The 23,905-nt window shown below is 41.7% G+C and overlaps 1 protein-coding gene across 3 annotated transcripts in view; it reads left to right on the top strand.

Moving 5' to 3' along the window:
* The first annotated feature begins 4,191 nt into the window (after window positions 1-4,191).
* Window positions 4,192-23,905, top strand: part of Glce (glucuronic acid epimerase) — a 79,418-nt gene continuing 59,704 nt past the window's right edge. For 2 of the 3 annotated variants that reach the window (XM_003480208.5, XM_013144075.2), the window contains exon 1: window positions 4,192-4,350. The gene's annotated coding sequence lies outside the window, so the exon portion shown is untranslated. The remainder of the gene's footprint in view (window positions 4,351-23,905) is intronic. The other variant, XM_063256873.1, reaches the window with a different exon arrangement.

Raw genomic sequence — 23,905 nt, 5'->3', positions numbered from 1 at the left:
ATCTTTTTTTCCAGGAGTGGAACTACTCTCAATATTCTTGTATTAGCTATCTATTGCTGCATAACAAATGATCCCCAGTAAAATGCCTTTAACAACACAGTCATGTGGGATCTTAGAGAGGCTTGGGATGTGACTGTGTTTACCTAGAATGCGTCAGGATACAGGCAGCAGATGTTAAGACCTGGGTAAGAAGCAGGCAGGTTCTGCTGTGCCACTGGTTGGCACAGACGAGTCACAGATGGTGACAGTGAGGCTCTGGGTAGCCCTCAGTGTCAGAAGTGAGCAGGCATCAAAACTGCATGCTAAAATCCCCTGCAGCACCACTGAGAAAACGCAGGGCCCACGAATGGAATGCTAGGCTTCAATCTCCAAAACACAGGCCAAGGTGGCTCCTCGGTGCAACGTATGAGGAAGGACGCACTCTGTAGCAGATGGAGAGGTTGCAGGAACAGAGTGTGACTGTCAGGCCACAGAATGGTGTGTCATGCCACAGTGACAGATGGCAAGAGGAGCCCTGTGTGCGGTGGCAGCCTGCCTTTTCAGATCCCAAAGGTCTGCTACACAGGGCCTCTTTGACAGCCCCTACTTACAAAGCATTTTGATTTAGAAGTTAGATGTAAGTGTTTCAAGCTTTATTCTAAGCTGAGAACATTTCATGGCTTTTTTGTTGTCTCACATTTACAGATAGCCAGGTTTCTGATACATTAATTAATAAGGGAATCATGGAATGATCTAATTTATGAAATTGAGTGTTATAGACAGGGGTTGTGTAGAGAACAATTAGAATCAGGACATGGATTTTATAGTATTATTTTTATAATGGTTACCAGGAGTTAACATAAGAAAATGCTGAAACCTATCTGCAACACTAAAGACATAGAATATTTAGTCAAGGCCTAAATCCCACAGCAATGTCCCACACAAGTCCAGATAAAAACCTAGAGCTCATGACAACACCTCCCATGAGTCCAACTGGAGGTTTAGAGCCCACAAGAAGGACTCACGCCAGTCTCTTTTACGGATCTGTGCCGTGAAGGCCCAAAGGTCAGCAGTGGAAACCAGAAAGTCCATGCCAGCGAGGTGAAGGAGCTGTGCTGGTGGATGAAGGTTTTATGCTGGAGCCGAGAAGTCACACTCACAACAAAGACCAGGGCTACCCTGAAAGGCCCCACGGCCATCCTCAGTGACACGAAGGCCCCGAGCTCCTCTGATGACAAGCACAGTCAGGTATGTGCCAGGAAGCCAGTGTGACAAGTTCATCCTGGAGACCAAGCAGCACACGTCTTCCCCTCCAGAGCCAGGAAGCAATGCTCAATGTGAGGACCAGAGTTCCTCCAGGAGAATCTAATGGCTCAAACAGCAACTCGTAGGAGAACCCACAGTACCCCAACGCAGCAACGCATTAACACCTCCATTCTCTTTCTCTACCTGTCTATTTATGCTGGCAACTTTCCTCAAGTGGAGCATCTGTGCTCAGTGCCATGCTGATGTAATCCAGCTGGCGTTAAGTTGACCACCAGTTCTTAATCCGTAACACTGAGCATTGGAGAGGAGATGCCACACAAGGATACAAAGTCAACAATAGAGTTTCTTTCCAGTATATTCCCGCCATTAAGATAGCAGTGCAGGAGCCATTTGCTGGGAAGCATAGGAAACACATCTGATTTTTACTTCAAGACTGATCAACTCTACTTGTCATTAGTAAGACATTCACTGGCTCTGCTGGCACCATCTTTAGTGGCAGGCAGGAGGGGCTTCCTTTAAAAGCCCTGGCCCTTCTGCCACACCCTTCCAGACTGAAATAGGAGTCCACTGAGCTACAGAGCCAACCTCAGCTGACTTTGCCACTTCAGAGCTGGCTCCCAAAGTGCTCTGAAACCACTTCCTGTGTGGGCTTTCCCCTAGATTCTAGGATGAGTACCCCTGAGTCCAAAGGTATGCGGGTGAGTAGGCATGGAGCCTTATGTGCTGGTTGGAGTGTGTGTGTACCTGGACTGGGGTCACTTGACAGTGTGGGGCTGAACTGGCTATAGGAGGTCATAGGAGAGAAGCTGCTTTGTTGCCGGTTGTGTAATAGGTAAACCCTTCTTCCTGACCTTTTTTTTTTTTTTTAATTGGTACTGGGGATCGAACTCACAACTGCATGCTTGCAAGGCAGGCGCTTATGCCGCTGAGCTAAATCCCCAGCCCCATCCTGCTTTTCCTCAGCAGGGAACTTTCCAAGAAGTTTCATCCCAGAATTCTAAACCCCAAAACTGGCCTTAAAAGTTAGTAAGTATATTTTTCAAGGCAAAAGGATATAGAATTTTAAATTTTAAATCACAGTTTGTTTTATCACTTACATACTTCAACATTTGATAGTTGACCTCCATAGGTAGCTTCTTCATGGACCCTATGATGTTAGGATTGGTCCTGGTTTGCCACTTATAACAAAATCACATTGAATCAGCTTGGCTTGGTAGTTAAGGCCTTTTACTATTTGGTTCCTTTCTGAGCTTACTTGCCAGTTACTCTTGTGCTGGAATCTATCTACCAGACTACCCAACTCAAAGTCAGGTTCAGCCCACGTGTCTCTCTCTGTGCTCAGTCACATTATTTCTCTTTGAAAGGCCTCTCTTTCTGCCTTGCATTTATATGGGCAGTCTACTATTACCACCCAGCTCAAACCTTACAGCCGCATCTTCTCCCTCTGGACTTTTCTAACAGCTTTTGTCTGAGCCAATAATTGTCACTCAAAGTGTGCAACCCTGCGTGGATATTTTTTTCTTATTATGCACAAGGTGTGGCTATGAGATAAGGAGCTGTCAATATGCAACAGTTTCAAACCAGGGAAGGAGAGTGAAGGAAAAATTCAGAAGAGTAGCTGGGAAATCAAGAGAATGGAGTTAGGCAGATACTAAAGGAGGGGACAGGCAGCACTGTCAATAGGCTGCAGAGAGGTCATTGGGGAAAACATCCTGAAATACACTATTTGTCCATTAGGAAAGAGGTCTTTTGTAACCACTGAAAGAACAGCGGATTGTGTGGGCAAAAGCAACATTGTCAGCGAACAGGGATGAGAAAGTAAGGACAGAAAATATACTTTAATGTTTCTTAAGCAATGTGACTCTCAGAAGAAAGGAGATAGGGCAGGCTGAGTGGGTGGAAGAGGCAGAGCGGGGGTTTTGTTCTGTTCCAGGAAGAGACAGTGTGAAGGAAACAGTGCGTTTGGGGGAGAAAGGGCTGAGGGAAAGAAACTGCTAATGGGGAAGGCTGACCGAACTAAATCTGGTCACGGTAGCTATCCCATCAGTGGCAGGGGTTAACCTTGGTGAGAAGAAAGGGCACTTCTTACTGTGCATAAGGAGAGGAAAGGAAGTTGAATGAAGGCTACAGGATAGGCATAATAATGAAGGGAGTGTTCAGGGATTGGCTGTCATTATACAGGAAGAGCTAGGAAAGCCTACATTAATATATTTAAACACTACAGGCTCGGTTCATCCATTTCCCATTCATTCAGAACTCCGCGTATGCTTAGGGTCATTGGACACTGTCTCCACAAAGACACCTCTTTTCACGGCATTTTGGAATTTGCTACTTGGTGACTCAAGCGCGATTCACTTTTTACTCTTATAGAAAGCTTGGACGAATCAGAAGAGTCCTTTGTCGGACCAGATGTCCCGCTTTGGGGCTTGGAACACATGGCATCTTAACAATGTCGCCCTGTTTGAAGTGCAGAGGGAAGTGAGACCGAAAGTGGGGGAAGGGGGCATCTGCATCAAAGGAAGGAGTAGGCACGGGTAACCCGAGGGGGCTGCACCTTGGAGAATGGGATCTCCTAGGAAACTACAGGCAGTATTGTAACCAAAGGCAAGAGTAGACACCAGTGTAAGACCGATTTCTTCCTCAAACCTGGTGTATCTACGGCGGCCGAGCAGGACCAAATACCAGCCAAGCTGCATCACCCAAGCTACCTTGAGGAACGTCCATTGCCCCTGACTCTTTCATGTCACTACTACTCTGCTCATAGTTTATTGATGAAGGGCGGGACGAAGCATCGTTCTTCCTTTACAATTGGTTATCGTGGGCCCCGAGTCCCGCCTCCCTCGCTGCCGCCGACAGGCTGTCGGGGCTATCACTCGAGGACCGCGCCGCGGCCCCGCCCCCGCCGTGGCTGGGATCTCGCGGGAAGAGGTGGGCACGGCGCGTTCGGTCTCCTGGTTGCGAGCGGAGCGGGAGGGCTCTCCTCACAGCGGTGCTTCCTCGCGCGGAGGTCGGAGCTGCGGCACCGCAGGCCTGGGCCGCCGCTCGTTTGCCACCCGGCTCTCGTCTTCGGGGCTCTGGGTCCGCTCGCTCTCTGCCGCTGCCCAGGTGTGGAAGTCCGGCGCACGGTTCCGCGGAGGGGCGGTCGGGGCGGGGGCGGCTCCGGGGCTGCGCGGGCTCCGGGTGCGAGGTTCGGGGAACGCTGCGAGGTCTGCTGCGGGCGCGGCGTGCGGGGGTCCCGAAGCTCTGCGGGCTTAGCATAGTGAGAGCGTGGCTGCAAAGGGGGCCTCAGGGCTTCGGGGTCGAGGAGGATGTGTCAGGGTCCCGCGATATCTTGGGGTGGGCTGGTGAAGTTCAGGGGCCCCGGGGCTTCATACCAGGGTCCGGGCTGCCGGGAGGCAGAGGAGCTAAGTGTCAGGGGACGGAGCCTCCGAGTCTTGGGGTTTCTCCGAGCGGGAGTGGGCGTCTGTTCCGCATGCCTGGGATGAAGCAGCGGAGGGTCTGTTGGGGGGAGTCTGGAGGTCTTAGGGCGATGTGTCTGTCTCGCAGGGGCTCCCTGGCGGGGTCTTTGGAGGCGAAAGAGGGGTGCACGGCGGAGTCCAAAGTGTTTGCTGGGGTTTCTGCTTTACCCAGAGGGCGGCAGTACCTGGGCATGATCCCCAGACGTTTTGGGGGCGGCAGAACGAGTTAGGGTCGCCCCCAGTCCGTGATCTCGTAGTGTGGGCGCGGTTCGGCGGGCGTGGGTCTTCTGATGGCTGGAGGGGGCTTTAGTGGCTTGCAGAGCCAGCTCCGTGGACTGTAGTTGTCCAGCATCGTTTTGGGTCTGGTTCCTACTCATATGCCATTGGCTGTATGCTTAGTTGGGGGATCCGTGTTGCTGCCTCCTTGTAAAAATAGTGGGTTTGTTCAGCGGTTTTCGTTCCTCGGCACTGCGATCCCCTTGGGGGCGCCCCGATCTCGCCGAAGCTCTGGGAACGTGGGCTTGTGGGCTGAGGTCCTGGAGGAGGCGAGCGTCCGCTGCAACTGGTGGCTGTGAGGCTGGGGAAGTCTCTGGATTCGGCTTCCTCTCCTAGGTGGTCTGCTTTGCTGATCCGGCGTTGCTACATCTGCCCTAAAGTCTTCTTGCCCGAAGGTTAGGCAGAATCAGCTAGGGCTGGAAAGTGTGTTCTAGTTTCTTTCTCCTTTTGTGGAGAAAGATAACTTCCAGTTTTGCTTCTTAAAGTGTATTGGAATTGAAAGCTCCAGAGCTGAATCTCTGCAAAAGCGTCATTTACAAACTCTTTAAGAATGACTAGTAAATTTGGGAGGCGGGGAAGGAGAGTCGGAAAGTTCCCGCCCAGCTCCCCCCCCCCTCTCTCTCGTGTGTGTGTGTGTGTGTGTGTGTGTGTGTGTGTGTGTGTGTGTGTGTATAAAACTTTATTTTATTTATTTATTTGGCCTTTTTGAGATAGGCCTTTAGGTCACTTTGTAGCCCAGGCTGGTCTCGAGCTTGCAACGATCCTCCTGCACAGTCTCCTGGTTTAAGTAAAATTTTAAGAAGGGCTGGGAATGTAGTTTAGATCAAAGGCCTTAGGTTCAATCTCCAGTACAGGGGGAGCGGGGAATATAGTGTTAGAGCTATTTTAGAAAATCTTGCCAATCAGTTTGATCTTTCACAGTTTTGCTTGTATGCCCCGGACTTAGGTGGAATTTAAATAAAATTACCTATTTGTATGTGTATTGGTTTTTGAAAATATCTAAGTCAGAAAGCCTGTGTGCTTGCCTGACAGAAGTAGACTAGCTTTTAAGGGTGGGGAGTAATCAGCAATCAAATACAGGGCCTTTAACTCTTGACAGGCAGGCGCTGTACCCCTGAGTTAAATCCCCAGCCCCTGACAGTAGTAGTATAGGTTTGGGTGTGAGAAGCACTGGAGCCTGTGTTTATAATAGTTCTCTGAATCTATAATTTGGGGTAAACAAATTTGTAGCCGGGGTTTGCCTCCAACTCTTGGCAATCCTCCTGCCTCAGCTTCCGGAGTACTGAAATTATAGGTGTGCACCACCACTCTTGGCCCCTCCCCCCCCCTTTAAACATATGTACATCTAATAGATGTATTTGTTCTTGTGAGGCATAGAAACCGTGAAAATAATTTTATAGTTAAAGTTGATACAGGCAATTAATGACAGAAAACATGTTTTGAAAAAAATTTTTGAGACAAGTGTCACGTGTAATTGAGGCTAGCCTTGAACTCACTGCAATCCTGTCTAAGCCTCCTGAGGGCATGTGTGCACCACCATGCCCAGCTCCAAAATGTCTTTTGAATTACTGTGCAAAATTCTACATTCACAAATGTGATGCAATAAAGCAGTTTTTAGAAAGGAAATCATGATGTAAATCCCAGTCTTTGCTGTACTCCTTACAATGTGACTTTGGATAATTCTGTAGTCTCTTATGCAACTACCAAGGTAATTCTTCTGAGATGCAGATTTGTTCATTATTTTGTTTTGTTTTCTTTCAGTGTTGGGGATTGAACTCCTAAAGGCTTTTTACACTGAGCTAATTGTCAGCTCTTCTTTGAGAGACAGAGTCTTGCTAAGTTGCCCTGGGTTCAAATTTACGATCTTACTGCCTCAGCCTTCCGGAATGCTAGGGTTATTCACTGCCAAAAACCCATACTTCTGCTTTACCTGTAGTATTTAGTCATAATGTCTTACCTTTCCCAGGCCTTTCATCCTCTGGCATATTTGTGTTTCCCCTGCCGTAAATCTTGAGCTCCGGTTTTACTTATTAGGAGCAGATTACTGAATGAACTATACTGTTTCCTGACTCAGCCTTTGCTGTGTTCTCTACACTGCTTAACAGCTCTCCCTTTCTCTGTTTTTACATGGGGTCTCACTACGTAGTTCAGGCTGGGCTTACACTCACTGTAGCCTAGGGTAGCCGTGCACTCACAGCCATCCTCCTGCTCAGCCTTCTGAGTGCTGGGATTTCAGGCATATGCCACCATTTTGGCCACTTCTGTTCTCTTCTCGCAAAGTTGACTGATTTTTCAAGATACACCACTGTGCTTTTTATTTTTAGGTCTCCTGTGCCCTCTTGCCGACTTTCTTCCCACCTGGCTAGGTTAAGCACTCCATGTGTCATCTTGTTCACTCGGTGTCTTATGTCCCTTAGTGTGCTGTAATTATCTCTCTCCCTGAATTCAAGGGCAGGCTCATGTTTGTCTTACTATTTTTTCAATCCCATTTGTTTGATTGCACATGGTTGTCTCATTATATGTTTGAACTCTCAATACCAAGATGAACGCCTTCGTTATGCTGGAGATAAATTAATTTCAGTCCTGTCCTATTTTCTGAAAACTCTAAGGTTTCTAAATTATTTTCTTGCCCCTGTGACCACAAAGTGATATTAACACTGTGGTCCCTAGCCTCATGTTTAGGAGATATCCCTCACAATAGAAGTTACATCTGCAGAAGTCTTGTAGAATTTTGAAGCAACCATTAATCCCTATCTTTAAAATTGTTAGGAGAGACATTAACTGATTTAGCAATATCTAGGCTTGGCTGTCAGTAATTTGATAGTTATTTTTCCTTGGCTGCTTTTTACTTGGAAAATAATATTGTCAATATGTGTGGGGTTTAGGGGGGGGATTAGGGGTGGGTAGAGGGATTAAACATAGGCCCTTAACACTAAGCTATATCTCTAGCTCTCTTAAATCATTATTTTTGAGACAGAGTCTCACTAAGTTGCCCCGAGTGCGCACAAACTTGCTGCCTCCTGCCTCAGCCTCTCAGAGTAAAAGGATTACAGGTGTGTACCACCACACCTGTTTATAATGAATATTCACACCTGGTAACGTATAACCACCAACCAGATCAAGGTGTAGACATTCCTAGAGCTTTAGAAAACTCTCTCATAGTCTCTCCTAGTTGATACTTCTTAAAGATAACCACTTTTCTGATCTTCATTACTCTAGACTAGTGCTTATTCCTGAATTTAATATAATGAAATTAGGTCATTGTTTTATGTTTCCTTTGTTTGACATGATGTCTGTGATATTCATCATATTTTGAGTTTGCAATAGCTTAAAGTCCTTTTTTATTGCTGTATATTCCATTGTATGAGTATATATTTATCTGTTCTACTGTTGACAGATATTTGAGCTGTTGTCAGTTTTTAGTTTTTACAAATAAAGCTGCTTTGAACAGTTTCATACTTGTATTTTGGTGAGCATAAGAATTCATTTCTTGGATAATAACCAGGAGTTCACATATATTTGTTCCATACACACATGCATTTATCTCCACTTCTCCCCCATACAAACATGCATAAGATCCTGAGCTGCAGGGTTTCGGGGTGACTCTTGCTCTGTCTGAGAGGTGTCCCCTGAGTGCCACCAATGGGGTCTCCTGTGGCATTCAGAACATTTCCACGTAGAGGGAGGTGTCTTCTTTTGGGCCTTTGTTGTTCCCATCTCAATGTCTCACCCCTGGTTTAGGGAAAAGAGGCCATCTGCCCACTGTGCTGTAGAAAGATGTTGGCATTGAGTGTAATTTGATGAGGAGAAGGTGGTTCTTTAATTTACAGTTCCTTGATTATAAATGAAGTTGAGCATTATGAAATGCTTCATTTATTTGCAGTACTTTGGATTAAACCCAGGGTCTTGGGCCTACTAGGCATATACTGTACTTTGAGCAGTATCCTGGCCCTATTTGATTTTGAGACAGTGTCCTACTGAGTTCTTATGGCTGACCTTAAGTTTGTGATCTTCCTGCCTTAGGTTCCTGAGTTGCTGGGATTATAGGTGTCACTGGGCCCATCTTACGGATTCTTTTATAAGCAAACATGTTAAAATATTTATAAAGAAATTCTTAAAAGAACATTTTATGCATTCTTTCATAAGGTAGAAGATTTTTAACTAGTATTAATGTAGTATGTGTTACTGTAGTTTTTTCTTTTAATGTGCATTTTTGAGTGATTACTGCAAAAACATTCAAAATTCAAAGACCTAAATAGTTATAGATCAACCACTGTTACCAGTTTCTTATGTTTACTTCTAAAGACATTGTAGGTCATACAAATGCCCGTGTATGTAATAGATTGCTTCTGAAGTCTCCACAGATAACAAATTCCACCAGTGCTGTAGTCCCTAATATGAAATGGTGTATTACTTGCATACAACTGATTTGCACCCTCCTAGGTGCTTCGGATTTACTTATATGTAATACAGCTAAAAGCTAAGTAAACAGTTTCTGTACTCTATTGTAGGGAATACATTAGGGAATAATGATTAGAAAAAAGTCTACGTGTTCAGTACAGGCTTAATTTTTTTTCCATATATATATATATATATATATATATATATATATTTTTTTTTTTTTTGGTCTTTTTTGTTTTTATCGGTACCAGGGATTGAACTCACGACTGCCTGCTTGCAAGGCAGGCGCTTATGCTGCTGAACTAAATCCCCAGCCCCTCCTTATATATTTTCAATCCTCTCTTGATGAAATACAGAGATGAGAAACGAGTAGATATGAATACCTTAGCTGTGCATGTGTGCATGTATAAATGTGAGTATGTGTAATGTGTGTGTGTATGCACACAGAGTGTATACATCATATGCCAAAACATTAGATGCATTGTGGAGAACATTCATTAAAATCTAAGCCAGCAACCTGGCTTAGATGTGGTATCATGTACTATGCTGTGTACTAAAAATTAGAAAGATTCTGAAAATGATTAGTGTCTGGCTACTGGCCCAGAGACAGAAAAGCAGGGTCTGGCAGCATTTGGCAGTAATTTTCTATAAGACAAGTGGCCTTAGCTCTTTTTATTATTGGATCAATTCTTTGACAGTAGCACTTCTGTTTGTAGTACTGATTTTGTAGTAATGTTCTAAAATGCAAAGCCAAATTTTTGAAAATTAGAGAGTTGATCCCTGAAGGAAATTTTTTAAAGTACTGAAAAAGCTGTGGAAGTATTTGGAAGAAAGATACTGTACTCTTAGGCATTTTTGACAAAATTTTAGTAGAATTCTTGTGATTTCATTGCTTAACAGTGGAAGTTTGGGGTTGAAAAATTGCAAATAAAATTCATCATTTCTCTAAACTGTTATTTGCCTAATTTAAACACTAATCAGCCTAGATATAAACATATTTTAAAAGGTATATATTTTAAAGATCTTCATGGTAATAATAATTTGTGTCATACATTAAAGATCTTTTTGAGCTTGGCTTGAATGTGACTGCTGAATAAATGGTTTGAGCAGTAAAAGTCAAAGGTTTTCATTGAATTCTACAGAGTTTTTAATGGTTTAGAGAAAACATATTTGCTTTTGGGACAGTTTTTTTTAAAAGACCATTACTTCCAAAAGTAAGATTTGGAAATGACCACTGATTACCAAAGGCTAGCTGGTTGTATGACCTAGATAAAAAGGAATATGCTAAGGGGCCTATTTACTGAAATTCCTGTCTCCTGTTCAAGACTAAGTAAAAGGCTGTTGGACTGTTGAGAGAACTTATACTAACAGCACTTGATATCTTGGTGAGGGGTTTAGAAAAGAATTTGTTACAGATGGGAAGAGATCATCTTGATTTTAAAAAAAGTTACATATTTATAGGAGAATTGTAGAATACTACAGAAAACCCCCAAGTACCATATACCATTCTATAAGACAGTGTCGATGTCCTATGTAATCACTACATTTATTGAAAATCCATCCATTTTTTTTAAAGGATAAAAAAAAAAAACAGAAAAAGGGTACAAAATTTAAAAAATACACACTAAGAAATCACTCGTTAATAGATTACATATTCTCATCTTAGAAGTAGTTGTTCAAGTTATGATTCTCCATCCAACTTACTCATCTAAAAAACAGAAACCCAGGTCTCCTTTGAATATCTCCTGCGTGCTACTAACCCGCTTATCTTCTTCCTTGTTTACCTCCAACTTCCTTTTCTCTTGAATCCACTCCAGTACTTCTCCCTCAGCATCCCTTCACCCTGTTCTTACCACAATCACTAATAAGCTGCAGCTCCTTAAAAACAGAGATCACCACCAGCTCTCTTCTATTTCAGCTATTAGCAGCACTTGACAGGTTCACACTCCCGCCTGAAACCCCTTCTTTGGCCTCTAAGAGATCTTAAATCTTTGAAGTCTCTAAACATAATCCCCAAACTTAAATCTCTAGCCTGTTCCTTTTCTTTGAACTCTAAATCAACAGAAATCTTTCAACTAGATACCTACTATTTACCTCACATTCACTTTGTCAAAATTTCTCTTCCAAACTTTTTTCTTTCAGTTCCACCCATTACACCAAACAGGTAACTCTACCCTTCTCAATACAACGGCGGAAAATTCTGGGGCATCCTTCAGCTTCCTCTTTTCCTGGCTCTCCACCCTCTTCTTTCTCATCTCTGTAACAAATCCTGTGGGCCTTCCAAATACGTGGCTTAAGTGGCCTCCTCCTTCTCCCTGGAGTACAGAAACAGCCCGCCTGTTCTTGCTTTCCTTCAGCCTGTTCCCCACATGGCTGCCAGGCGGAAAGTAAGTTCTATCACACCACTCACTGGTTGTCTTCCTGCAGTATCACGTAACAGCCCAAAGGCCAAGGTCCTTCAAATCACCTCTGTGACAGTCTGTCTGCCTGACTACGTCCGACCTCCACACCATCAGCACTGTCAGTCTATCGTCCTGACTTCATCCTCGCTAGTCTGTCCTCTGCTCCACTTCAATCACAAGGCTGTTCAAAGGCAACGGCTTCAGGCCCTGCCAGCCTGGGGCCCAAGCATTTGCTATTCCTCGAGCACATGACCTGGTGTCTGTCTGCAGACCTCACCCACGCACACCTTCCACGGTATTTAAAAGGCCACTTTCCTTTATTCCCCCCCCCCCAAAAAAAGTAATAAGAACTAAGGAGTAATAAAATCCAAAATGTGTAAATTTTGTTGTAAAAAAGAGAGGGAGGAAAAAAAAAAAGAGCTTTAACGGATATAACAGCAAGTGTGTTTAGGGGTGTTAAATAGCTGACTATATTAATGTTTTTGGATCATTGAACACAGCTGTTTGCAGTCTCTCTGTTTGAATGTCTACTTTGTATTCTTTGATACTGTGATTTGAGCAACTATTTCCAAGATGATAATATGTAATCTATTAACAGGTGATTTCTTACTGTTATGTTTTTTTTTTTTTGTAGTTCTGTATTATGTGTAACCTTACACTGCTTTGTTTTGTTTTGTGTTTTTTTCTTTTTCCTCTTAAAAAAAAAAAAAAGGCCACTTTCTCAGTGAACTCTGCCTGGCTATCCTCTAAAGACGTGTAACTCTTACTATACCTGCTCTTTTATTTTTCCTCTTTTATTACTTATCATCAAACATGCTATACATTTACTTACCTTTTTTATGTCCCCACCTAAAATTTAAGTTTTATGAGGACAGAGATTTTTGTCTATTATGTTCGTGTATGTATGGCAGAAAACAGTCATACAAATGCTTGATAAATTAATGAAGTCACCAAACCCCTTCAAAGATGACACAAAATCATCCACAGTCTCAAAATTATACCAAAAGGGCCACTGAAAAATCTGTCAATTTTATTATACACATCTAGTTAGTCAGTGATCACAGGATCAGAACTAGAGCTAGTATCTACACTAATGTTCTTCCTGTAAAGGTTTTTCTGATGCTTCCTTTCTAATGTTTGATGACATAAAATTCTCAAAGCATTACATCCATATTAACATTCTGGTAGTTGTCTCGTGCTATAGTTTGGATGGAACTCCCAAAATTTACAAGTTACAAACTGGCACTTCCCACAAGACATAGTTTGAGTGTGTCCCCAAAAGTCTGTAAGTATTAAAAACGTAATCACCAACACCACAGTAGCAGGAGGCAGGATCTTCAAGTGATGCTTAACTGACTGATTAATGTCTTGATTGCCAAAAAAATGAGTCTACCCTTCCCTGGCCCTGTGCACGCTTATCTCTCCTCAGTGGCATGATGCAGCAGGAAGGGCCTTGCTAAGGACGGGTCCTTCAACTTTGCCTTCCTGGCCTCCAGAGCCGAAAGAAAGAAATCTCCACTCATTATGAACTATTCAATCTCATATATTGTTATAGCAACATAAAATGGGCACAAAGCAAAATGTTCTTTGCAGAGGACTGCTTATGTACCTCTATTACCTCCCCTAAGACTATATGTTTTTTAAGGCTGCTGAGGGTTGGAGGGATGGCTCTGAATATAAAGGGCTAAGAGATGTTTGTGGTGACAGCTTTGTAGTATCCTTTTTAAAAAAGGCTTTTATTTTTATTAGTACATATTTGCTACATGTAATGATCACATTCATCACAGGAAATCTGTAATTGTACATGATATCTTAGTTCTTTTTTTCCCATTCCCATCCTCTTCCTTCAATTCTTCTTCCCCTCCCCACTTATGAAAGCTTTGTTTCCATTTTTTCCTTTTCATTCTTTTTTAATCCCTTTTTCCTTCTTTCCCTTCCCTCTCCTCTCCTTTGTTCCCCTTTCCATTTGCATTTTTTGTTTTGTTTTGTTTTTAATTTTAAAGAGGATAAAACAGAATAAAACCAATCAAAACAAACCATTGTAAGTAACAGGACTTCAAAACATTATGAAATCAACAATAGTTACCAGAATGCCTTTTGTTGTCTTCAAAATGCTGCAGATACCTTTGGACACAGTAAAAATCCAACAGAACACAATAGAATACAAACAGTAACAACAAAACAGTGAAGAACTTCAAAACAAGGCAATAGCAAATCCAAAATTGCTACCATAATATATCTCGCTATCTTTGAAACAGCTGCTCATGCCATTGGATTTGACATAATCAAACAAAACAAAAGAGAATAAAAACCCAACCCAACAAAACAATGGAAACAATGTAGGACTTCAAAAGAAGACCATAGGGAATCAACAATGGCTGCAACCCTCAGAAGGAGACACCGTAGATGCCATAATCCTCTGAACCCATGATGAGACCACTGGCCCTAGACCTGCAATGTTAGTGAAGCACCAAAGCACCACAGGCATCCAATTGGATTTCACCTGCATAACTATCATCACAGCCTGTGTTTCTCTGCATCAGCTGGTTCACTTGAGCGAGGTAGTGGGGGTTTAGGGGTGGTGTAGGTGCTTCTTGCTTGCCAGCCCACACACTTGAAGGGGCTGGCTGTCCCCCGAGTGGCAGTGGCCCCTTTCCATTTGAACATGTTTTTCCGATTTCCCAATATCTATCTTCCATTCTGTCTATATGTCCTATGGGTGGGTTTTTCATAAGACAAACAACACTGTATTTAAACTTGTGCATCCGATGTACTTCATTTAACAGTTCTGTAGTATTTTAATCATGACTACTAAATTTATGTATTCTGGTAAAACTGCAAGAATCATAAATACACAGTGAGTGCATGAAAAGTAATATAATCTGAGTAAGATCTGAGGATCTTAACTATGCCATTTCACAGTTTTGGTATTGTACTTAGGTGTGTAAAATACCTAAGAAAAGTAGATGAAGAGCATATGGGACCTCTCTGTATTGAATTTTTTTTTTATTTAAGGAAAAAAACAAAAAGGGTACAAGTAATACAAAATTTAAAAAATAAACACTACGAAATCACTAGTTAATAGATTACATATTCTCATCTTAGAAATAGTTGTTCAAGTTACAAAATTGAAGCATATAAAGTGGACTTTCAGTGAGAGTGCAAACAGTTTTGTTCAGTGATCCAAAAAACACTCAGTAATATGGTTATCTATCTTATACACTTAAACATATATGCAGTTATAACCGTTAGAGCACTTTCTTTTCTTTTGTACAATGACAATTACACATTTTGGGTTTTATTACTTCCACAGTTCTTATTACTTTTTCTGAAGAGAGTAAAACCAAATGCGACATATCAGAACAGAGTCAGTCAAAGCAAAAGGATGGACATAATAGATAATGTAAAAACAAAAAATAAGGTGATCAACAATGGTTATCATAATGCCTCTTGCTATCTTAAAAAGAATTGCCTATATCATCAGTTACGATAAAATTGAACAAAACAGTAAAGAATAAAACCAAAACATTGGAGACATTACAGGAATTCAAGAGAAGATAATAGTCAAACCAGGATGGGCATCATAATGAATCTTATTGTCTTCACAGTTGTTGCCTATACTCTCGAACTTGGTACTATCAAGCAAAACAGAATAGAGGAAAATCAGTCAAAACAGGATGGGGAGAACAATACAGGGTTTCAAATCAAGTTAATAGGAAATCAAAGTGGGTTACTATAATATATCCTGCTATTTTTTATTTATTTTTCCCTTAATTAAAAAGAAAGTAAATAATTAAAAAAGGAGATTGAGATAAAAGAGGACATAACAAAACAGCACAGGTCAAAACATAACCATTTAAGCAAAATAGTGTTTCACCACAAGATATCCTGACATAAAAGTAGTTACCATAGTGTCTCTTTCCTTGAAATCTTTGAGTATAACTTCATATACTGTAGCATCAAACATATCAAGACAACGTAAAACCGTTCAAGAGAATGACAGTATTACAGGGTATTTAGAATCAACTAACAGAAAATGAACAATGGTTTCTGTATAATCTCCTTGTCTATAAAAGCTTTTATTTATATTATCGCATATAATAAAATCCAATAAGATATAACACATTAAGACCAATGGAGACAGAAGAACAAAAGCTTGATGGGACTTCAAAACAAGATGATATTAAATCAGGATTAGCTATTATGATGTCTTATTTTCTCCAAAATAGCTATTCCTACCATCCAACCTTCTCTGCCTCATTTCTGTTGAGCTCTTTTTCTGTCATTTTTTGTCAGTTTGTCTTTTTCATTTTGCTTTCTGCTCCATTCATTGTGGCCTCTCTGCCACTGTTTCTGGAATCTTGCTATTTTTCTTTTTTAGACTATCCTGCAGTATTCTCTGTAGAGTTGATTAGTGGTTGCAAATTCCTCTAGTTCCTCTTTATCCTGTAAGCACCTTGTTTTTCCATCAATTTCTAGGGACAGTTGTGCAGGATATATCAATCTTGGCTGGAGGTTATCTTTCAAAGCTTGAATTATTTCCCCCCACGCTCTTTGTGATTTGATGGTTTGTGTCAAGAAGTCTGCTGTAATTCTGATGGGTGTTCCCTTGTAAGTGATCTGTTTCTTGTTTCTGACGGCTTTTAATATTCTGTTCTTATATTGGATTTCTGGAATTTTGTTTATTATATGCCTGGGTATAATTCTGTTTGGGTTGTAGGTGTCTGGAGTCCTGTATGCCTCATACATCTGAGTATCTTTACCTTTTGCTAAATTAGGGAAATTCTCCTGGATTATTTCCGTGAATAGCCTTTGTAGTTCATTTGTTTGTGTCCCTACTTCTTTCTTACGTTCTTAATTCTTAAGTTATAGATCCTCTTATCATCTTCTAGCCTTTGTATTATTGCTGTTTCCTTGTTATTTTTAAGAAGTTTGGGGGGCTCCCACATTACAAATCTGTCCTCCAGTTCTGATAATCTATCCTTAGTTTCTTTCAAGCTGTTATGCCAGCTTTCAATAGAGTTTTTAGTTTCCTGATAATCTCTTTGAACCTGCTTCACATATTCTATGTTTTCTCTATTTTCTCCATCAAACAGTTCTCCCCTTTTTATCTGTTCTTCCATTCCAGCATCTGTTTTTTTCTTGGGCGGTGCTTAGCATTTCTCTTAACTATTCTACTTATATCTTGCTTTAGGCCATTAAATACTTCACTATTGAACTCATCTATGAGGCTCCAGAGATATCGCTTTATGCCTGTTGGTGCCGTGTCTGATATTGCATGTTTTCTGTTCTCATTCTCCTTTGCATTTATCTTTCCTGGATCAGTGTTTTCAGGATTGGGAGCTGAGGACTCTTTCTTGTTGCTCCCTCTTCCCATACTTTTTGTTCCTTCCATGCAAGCATATATAGGAGGCCCAATTCCTTTATTTGTCGGTTACAGTTTGTTTGAATCGTACTGGCTAGGTGTTCCCACCCACTGCAGTGTACTAAGGAAACACAGACCAGGGCAGCCTATGCTGGGCCCGCCCTTCCACGTCAGTCAACCTGCTGAAGACTTCACTGCTAGGGTGCACCGCCAGGTGCTGGTACTTGGTTTGGGCTAGCCTACTGGGTCTTAATCCGCAGTGTCACCCAGGCCAGGTGCTCCCCACCAATCCTCCTTGAGAGAGGAATATGCGATTAAAGTCACTGCAGTGTCCTGTTCCAGCTAGTTTGCCCCATCCCAAAATGTCCTCTGTTGGAGCCCCCTAGTCTATGGAAGGGTCCCCATTCCTTTCACTCACCGCAGGTCGATGCAGAGCTCCCCGCCAGTCCTGCTCTCAACTCCGTATGCCGATTCCCACTCTCAGAGGTCTTGCCTCTCTGTCCCTGCTGTGCCAATTTGGACGCAGCAGGGGCGGCAGGAAATTCAAGCCTCTGTTTCCAGAGGCACGAGTTCCAGCTTCTGTGCTGAGATTTTATCTGTTTTGATTATAGCACCAGGATTGCATTTCCAGTTGGTTTCTCTCAGTTTAGTTCATTCCTGGGTTGGCAGGGTATATTTCTCCTTGCTTAGGACTCCTCACACTGCACCATTCCTGGATTCTAAGCTGGGTATCTCAGAGAGCCTCCATAGCTGCTGTTATCTATCCACCATGTTCTCCCGGAAGTCCAAGAAGCTGTAAGATTTGACCGTAAGAGAGAGCATCCAAAACAGGGATGGAAAGGGATCCCTGGAAGAAAGAGGGTGTTGAGGACCTGGTGAGCAAGGAGTGGGTAGACTCTGGGTGCTGAGGGTCCCAGGCTTCATGCCAGGGATAAGGCCAAGGTGGTTAATGAGCACACAGTTAAAATTGTAAGAGGTGGAGTGGAGAGTTTGATGGTTGGCCAGGGGAGGTGAGAGGCTATGGCCGGATGACTGCAGATTCTATCATGGATGTTTTTAGGGAAGAGTGAGGGAGAATGGTCTAGGATGGGCCAGGAGTGAGGAGGAAACCTTCCCCATGTCCAGTCCCTGTAGTATGTGGAGTTGGGGGAGAGAAAACATGTAACACACGAGGAAGCTTCAGGGAACACGATGGGAAGGGCAGAATTAAGTTGTAATTAGAGCAAATGCCGTAAAGGAGGCACAGAATGTAATGAGTGGAATCAGAGAAAAGCAAAGACTGTAGTGCAATTTGAAATTTAAGGTTCATCTTCTCTGATGTCTTTGCAGCTTTATCCCTTTTAATATCATGTAGAATTTGGAAGCGTTTTCTGCCTTTGAGCACCCAGAAATTATTCCTAAAAATTAATGCCCACTAAGTAAGCCCTTAATACTACCAGGCTCACTTAGCAGGGCTGACCTGGACCTTAATAATACTTCTAGACGGAGCTCTTCATCCACTTCCTCACTTCAGTTGTTGCCATGGGCCTGCAGCACAGAATGGTGACACCTCTCCTCCCTCACACCTCTCTCCAGGTCTCACAGGGATGGCCACAGCGTATGAATAAGTCAATAGGCAGGCAAGCATAGAGTTGTTCCATTTCTTTTCTAAGGTTGGTTCAATAATTTGTAAGTGATTACTTTGCATTATTAGATATAAATTACTTACTAATGGAAAGTATTCCTAAATTTTTTTCAAAAATCCAAGAGGGTGTTTTGGTTTATAGACACCTTTGGTATCCATTAGCTAGATATCTCAGCAACTCAACATCTGTTTCAGTTAGGCTTGTTTCAGCTTTAAGTATCAAACAGCCTAGTCAAAAGCCTTGCACAATAAGGAAGTTTATTAGTTGAACATTACTGGAGTTGAAAGGAAAAATAGGTTTCCAGATTACTCATTCAGTACCTTAATGAAGACACCAAAGGCTCCAATTCTGTCTTTATTCCACTTTGTTTTGCATAGTGCTGGCTTTATTCCAAGGCAGGATTCTCTTTGTAATTGGATAATGGTTGCCAAGAAGGAACCATATGTTCTGTAAGGGTGAAAAAGTCTGGCTTCCTCCTAAGAGAAAGAACTAGCTTAATCCAGAGCAAATCTTATGTGCCACTGGCTGATCCCTTCTTACTTTGAAATCAAAATCTGGCAGTGAGGATAGGCCTACCCTAGATGTAAGTCAGTTGTCCAAGTTGCTTCCCTCAGAGTTATGATTTGGATGCTGGAGAAGACATGTACAGTGTCTGCCGTGGTTGTACTGTGGTGCTGGGTAGTATAAGAAATGGCATGAGTCAGAGACCAGCAGGGACCATCAGGCTATGTAAAGGCTATGTAAGTGAAATTTATCGTTCCTGGGTGCAGGCATACAAAGGGTGAAGAGGCCGTCTGTGTGGTACAGAGAAAAGCAATGCCTTTTATAGGGCTCGGACAAGAGAGTTAAGTGAGCAGATGAGGCATGGTATGTGGTAAGGGGCTTGGGGACTTGAAGTGAGGAGATCTGAGCAAACATCCCTGGTCAGAGTTTTCCGAGTGTCTACTGCCTCAGTGATGAAAGTTCTCAGGGCTTCCGATGTAAATGTATGGGAGTCCTGGTGTTGGAAGATTCTGTGTTCAGTCTTGTCTTTTCTTTATGACATCCTGCCCATTGTTTGCCGAGGACAGCTCTCGTGCTGGGGCGGAACAGTGGCGGCTGAAAACACAGTTTGGGTGCTGGGAAAGTCTTGTCTTGAGTGGAGCCTGACAGGTAGTTTTACTTTTGTTTGAGTCAGGGTTTTACTGTGTTTCCCAGGGTAGCCAGAGCTTTCCTCACCCTCGGGAGGCTCTAGTATTACAGGTCTGGACCATCGCACTGGCTTGCTCTCGAGTTTTTAACCCATTATTTAGTTATATTTTAATGAGTCACAGTATACTTTGTTTAATTGCCATGTTCAGAGCTTTCTGTCACGTAAAGCCATACAGCTAACAGTTATTAAGCATTTCTTCGGGGAAAAGAAAATATTGGAGTAGTGAGAAGTTTAGAGAGAGTGAACAAATTTGAATTGTATCTTCTTGTAACCAATAATTCTTAACTCTTTTACCTGCAGGTAATTGACTTACCCTCCATTTGTATAGAGGGCATAGTTACTTGATTTTCTAGCTCCTTTCTGTGTGTTACAGTTGCCTGAAGCCCTGTGGTAATGTGTAGAAAGTGAACTGTATTGTGATTAAGGTTCTAATTAACTCTAGCCCTGCCGCCTTCCAGTTACATGTGATCAAAGACAAGGCACTTAGTCTCTTAAGCCTGCTGTTTTCCTCTGTTTAAGTGGTGAGAACTGCCTACCTGCCATCACATTGGGTTCTTACTGAGTTATATAAGCCGAAGTGAAAGAGCTTGCAAAACACAGAGTAGCACACAATTTTAAATTGCCTTAATTATTACACTAATCAAAGGTTAGGCAGTTTAAGGGAGGAAATCTGAATATATTGATTCTGAAAAGTAAAGAATTAATTTATATTCTGAGATATATTAGTAAAAAAGAATGTAAGCTGCTTTTTGTAAAGTTAGGTGCTTAAGGAATGAAAGAAGTTTTATCATAGGAGAGCTATTTGAATGCTTAATTCTAGTTAGTACATTTTAGTAGCCATGTATTTCCCAGAATTTTTTTTTACTTCAAAGTTTTAAATTTTTTTGAATTTTGATTATAATTAAAGCTGGGTTTTTTTGTTTTATTGGTACCAGGAATTGAACTCACGACTGTGCGCTTGCAAGGCAGGCGCTTATGCCGCTGAGCTAAATCCCCAGCCCCTAAAGCTGTTTTTTGAAGGAATCACCCATGACATAGATTATAAGCTATAGTGCTTTTTGTGGCTTATAGGATATGATAGATACATTTACTTGTCCAAATATGGAGTATTTTTCTGTGGTAAAGTGCCTGCAAGGGCCTGGGTTCAGTATTCAGAACAAACAAACAAACAAAAAACCCAAAACTTTTTAAAGGCCAAAAAAATCCCAATTAATATAAACATATAGTCATACGTTAGGTTTCTGTTCATGTTGATTTGAATGTTAATAAATTATAGGGTATTAAATATTGTTATCTTATTATTATTGGTGCAAGAGGCGTGTATATTTCTTGGATTGTTGTTATTTACAGGAGTGTTTAGAGCCCCCACCCCACCCCCCACCAGTGTACTGGGGATTGATCTCAAAGCCTTCGTTCACATTGAGCACATCCCCAGCCCTTTTTTATTTTGAGATAGGGTCTAATATATTGTCCAGACTGGGCTCAACCTTTAGTAATCCTCCTGCCTCAGCCTCCCAGAGTGCTGGTCTTACAGGCATTTACCAGCATGTCTGTTGTTTTATCTCTGTTCTGTAATATTGGCAGTGTGCGTGTCTTACTTGCTTTCTGATTTCTGAGACACAGTACCCTAACCCACAACCTAAAGGAGGAAAGATTTATTTCAGCTCAGGGTTTCAGAGGTCTGGGTATGTACATGCTTGCCTGGATCTAAGACCGGAAGGGCAGGGTAGAGGGAGGCTGCATACATCATGGTGACCAGGAAGCAAGGAGAAAAAGGACTGTCTGGGGAGTGAGATACACTCTTCTAGGTTGCATCTTCAGGGATCCGCCTACCTGCCCATGTCATATAAAGCATTCTGCAATCCATCCAGTGGCCTTCGCAAAGCTCTGCCTCTGAACACAGGGTCTTTGGGAGACATTCTAGATTTAAACCATATAGCAGTTCTTAGCTCTGCTTTCCTGCTTAGTTTGGCTACTTACATAGCAGTTTTGCCCTTCTCAGGAGAACCAACTTCTGTTTTCATTGAGTTAAAAACATTTACATAGACTTTACTGGAACAATTTTAGGTTCACAACAAAACTGAGGGGAAAACGCAAGAGTTCCCTTGTATCCCTGCCCCTGCCCCCAGCCCCTGCACTGTCTGCATTCAGCACCGGAGTGGGCTGTTTGTGAACATACGCTGACACGCTGTTCTCACCTAAAGTCCAGGGTTGGGATTAAGTCTAATGACATGGATCTATTATTACAGTATCATGCAGAATAGTTTTACATTCCTGAACACCCCCCTCAGCTTGCAGTCTCTGATCTTTTCACTGTTCATAGTTTGCCCCAGTGTCACAGAGTTTGATCATACAGAATGTAGCCTTTCTAGAGTCGCTTCTCTTACATGACAGCACATATTTAAGGTTCCCCTGTGTATTTTCATGGCAGTTGTAGTTCACTTTTATGTAGCACTGAGTCATTTTCCACTATCTGGATGTACCACAATTTATCTGTCCCTACATGGGCTTAGGGATCTTGATTATTTCCAAGTTTTGGCAATTATAAATAAAGTTGCAATAAATGTAGGAACATAAATTTCCAACTCATTTAAGTTAATACTAAGGAATATGATTGTTGGGTCTGGCATGATTGTGAGGATCTACCAGCTGTTCCTGAGTGGCTTTTCCATTTTGTATTTTACCTGTCTCAAATAACCAGCTCTTGACTGCACTGACTTCTGTCTTTTCTAGGTTTTATTTAATTTCTGTTCTAGCTTGTCTTTTTCTGTACTCCCCTTACAGAAGAACAGGTTATACTTGACTGATTAGGTTTAACTTGTTCTTCTCCAGTTTCTTAAGGTAAAAGCTTAGGTCACTGTTTTGAGGTATTCATTCTTTTCTAAGCGTTAGTTATGTTTCCTTTAGTTTACAGGTATTATTTTTCAGATTTTAATTATGTCATTTCGTTGTGATCAGAGATTATGTCTTAGATAATTTAACTGCTTGAAACTTACTGAGAATAGTTTTGTGACTCAGAATGAAGTCTTTTGGGTAATGTATACTTGTTGTGTAGTATGTTCTATAAGTGTCAGTTAGATGAAGTTGTTTGCTAAATATCAATTTGTTTGTTTTGGAACCAGAGTCTTACTGAGTGTAGCCCAAGCTGGCTTTGAACCTGGGTCATCCTTCTGCCTTCATGTCCCGACTGCTGGGATTACAGGCATGTGCCAACAGGCTGGGCAATGTTATTTTTTCTTTCAGTATATGTTTGCCATACATAATAGTTACATTCTTCTTGGGGAATTCATTCATGTGCATGTGACATCTGAAGTCTAAATCTTTTTTTTTTTTTTGTAACGGGGATGGAACTCACAACCTTTTGCTTGCCAGGCAGGAACTTACGCCGCTGAGCTTGAAGTCTAAGTCTTTACCAATTTTCTATTTACTTGTTCAGTCAATTATAGAGAAACAAATTTTTTTTACAACCTTTGATAATAATGACAAGAGTTATCTACTTAAATTTTTCTGTTTTTGTCTTCTGTATTTTGAAGCTGTTATTAGTGTAGGATGTTGTATATCTACTCTGATGAAATGATTCCTTTATTGTTATGAAATGACTGTCCTTGGTAATATTATTGCTATAATTTATATGGCATTAACATGGCTACTGTAGTTATTAGTGATAGCCTAGTATCTGTGTAATCCTTTAACCCTTCCACATTTTTTGATTAAAATAGTTCTTTGTAGACAGTTGATAATTGGGCCCTGCTCTGTGCACATACAGTCTGACGGTCCATCTTAGTCAAGAGCTAACCCTTGGCATTTAATGTGATCACTGAGGTGACTGGCCTTGTGTCTGTCATCTAGCTATCTCTGTTGGCCCCATAATTTTTTTCACCTCTTTTCCTGCATTTTTTTGGATTAAGTACTTTTTATATTGTATCTGTACTATTGTTGTA

The sequence above is a fragment of the Cavia porcellus genome, unplaced genomic scaffold (assembly GCF_034190915.1).
Source record: "Cavia porcellus strain 051 isolate PalLab524CR breed Dunkin Hartley unplaced genomic scaffold, mCavPor4.1 scaffold_10, whole genome shotgun sequence".
NCBI classification, from domain to species: Eukaryota; Metazoa; Chordata; class Mammalia; order Rodentia; family Caviidae; genus Cavia; species Cavia porcellus.
Note: the sequence above shows the minus strand (reverse complement) of the source record. Positions and strands in the feature narration are given on the sequence as shown.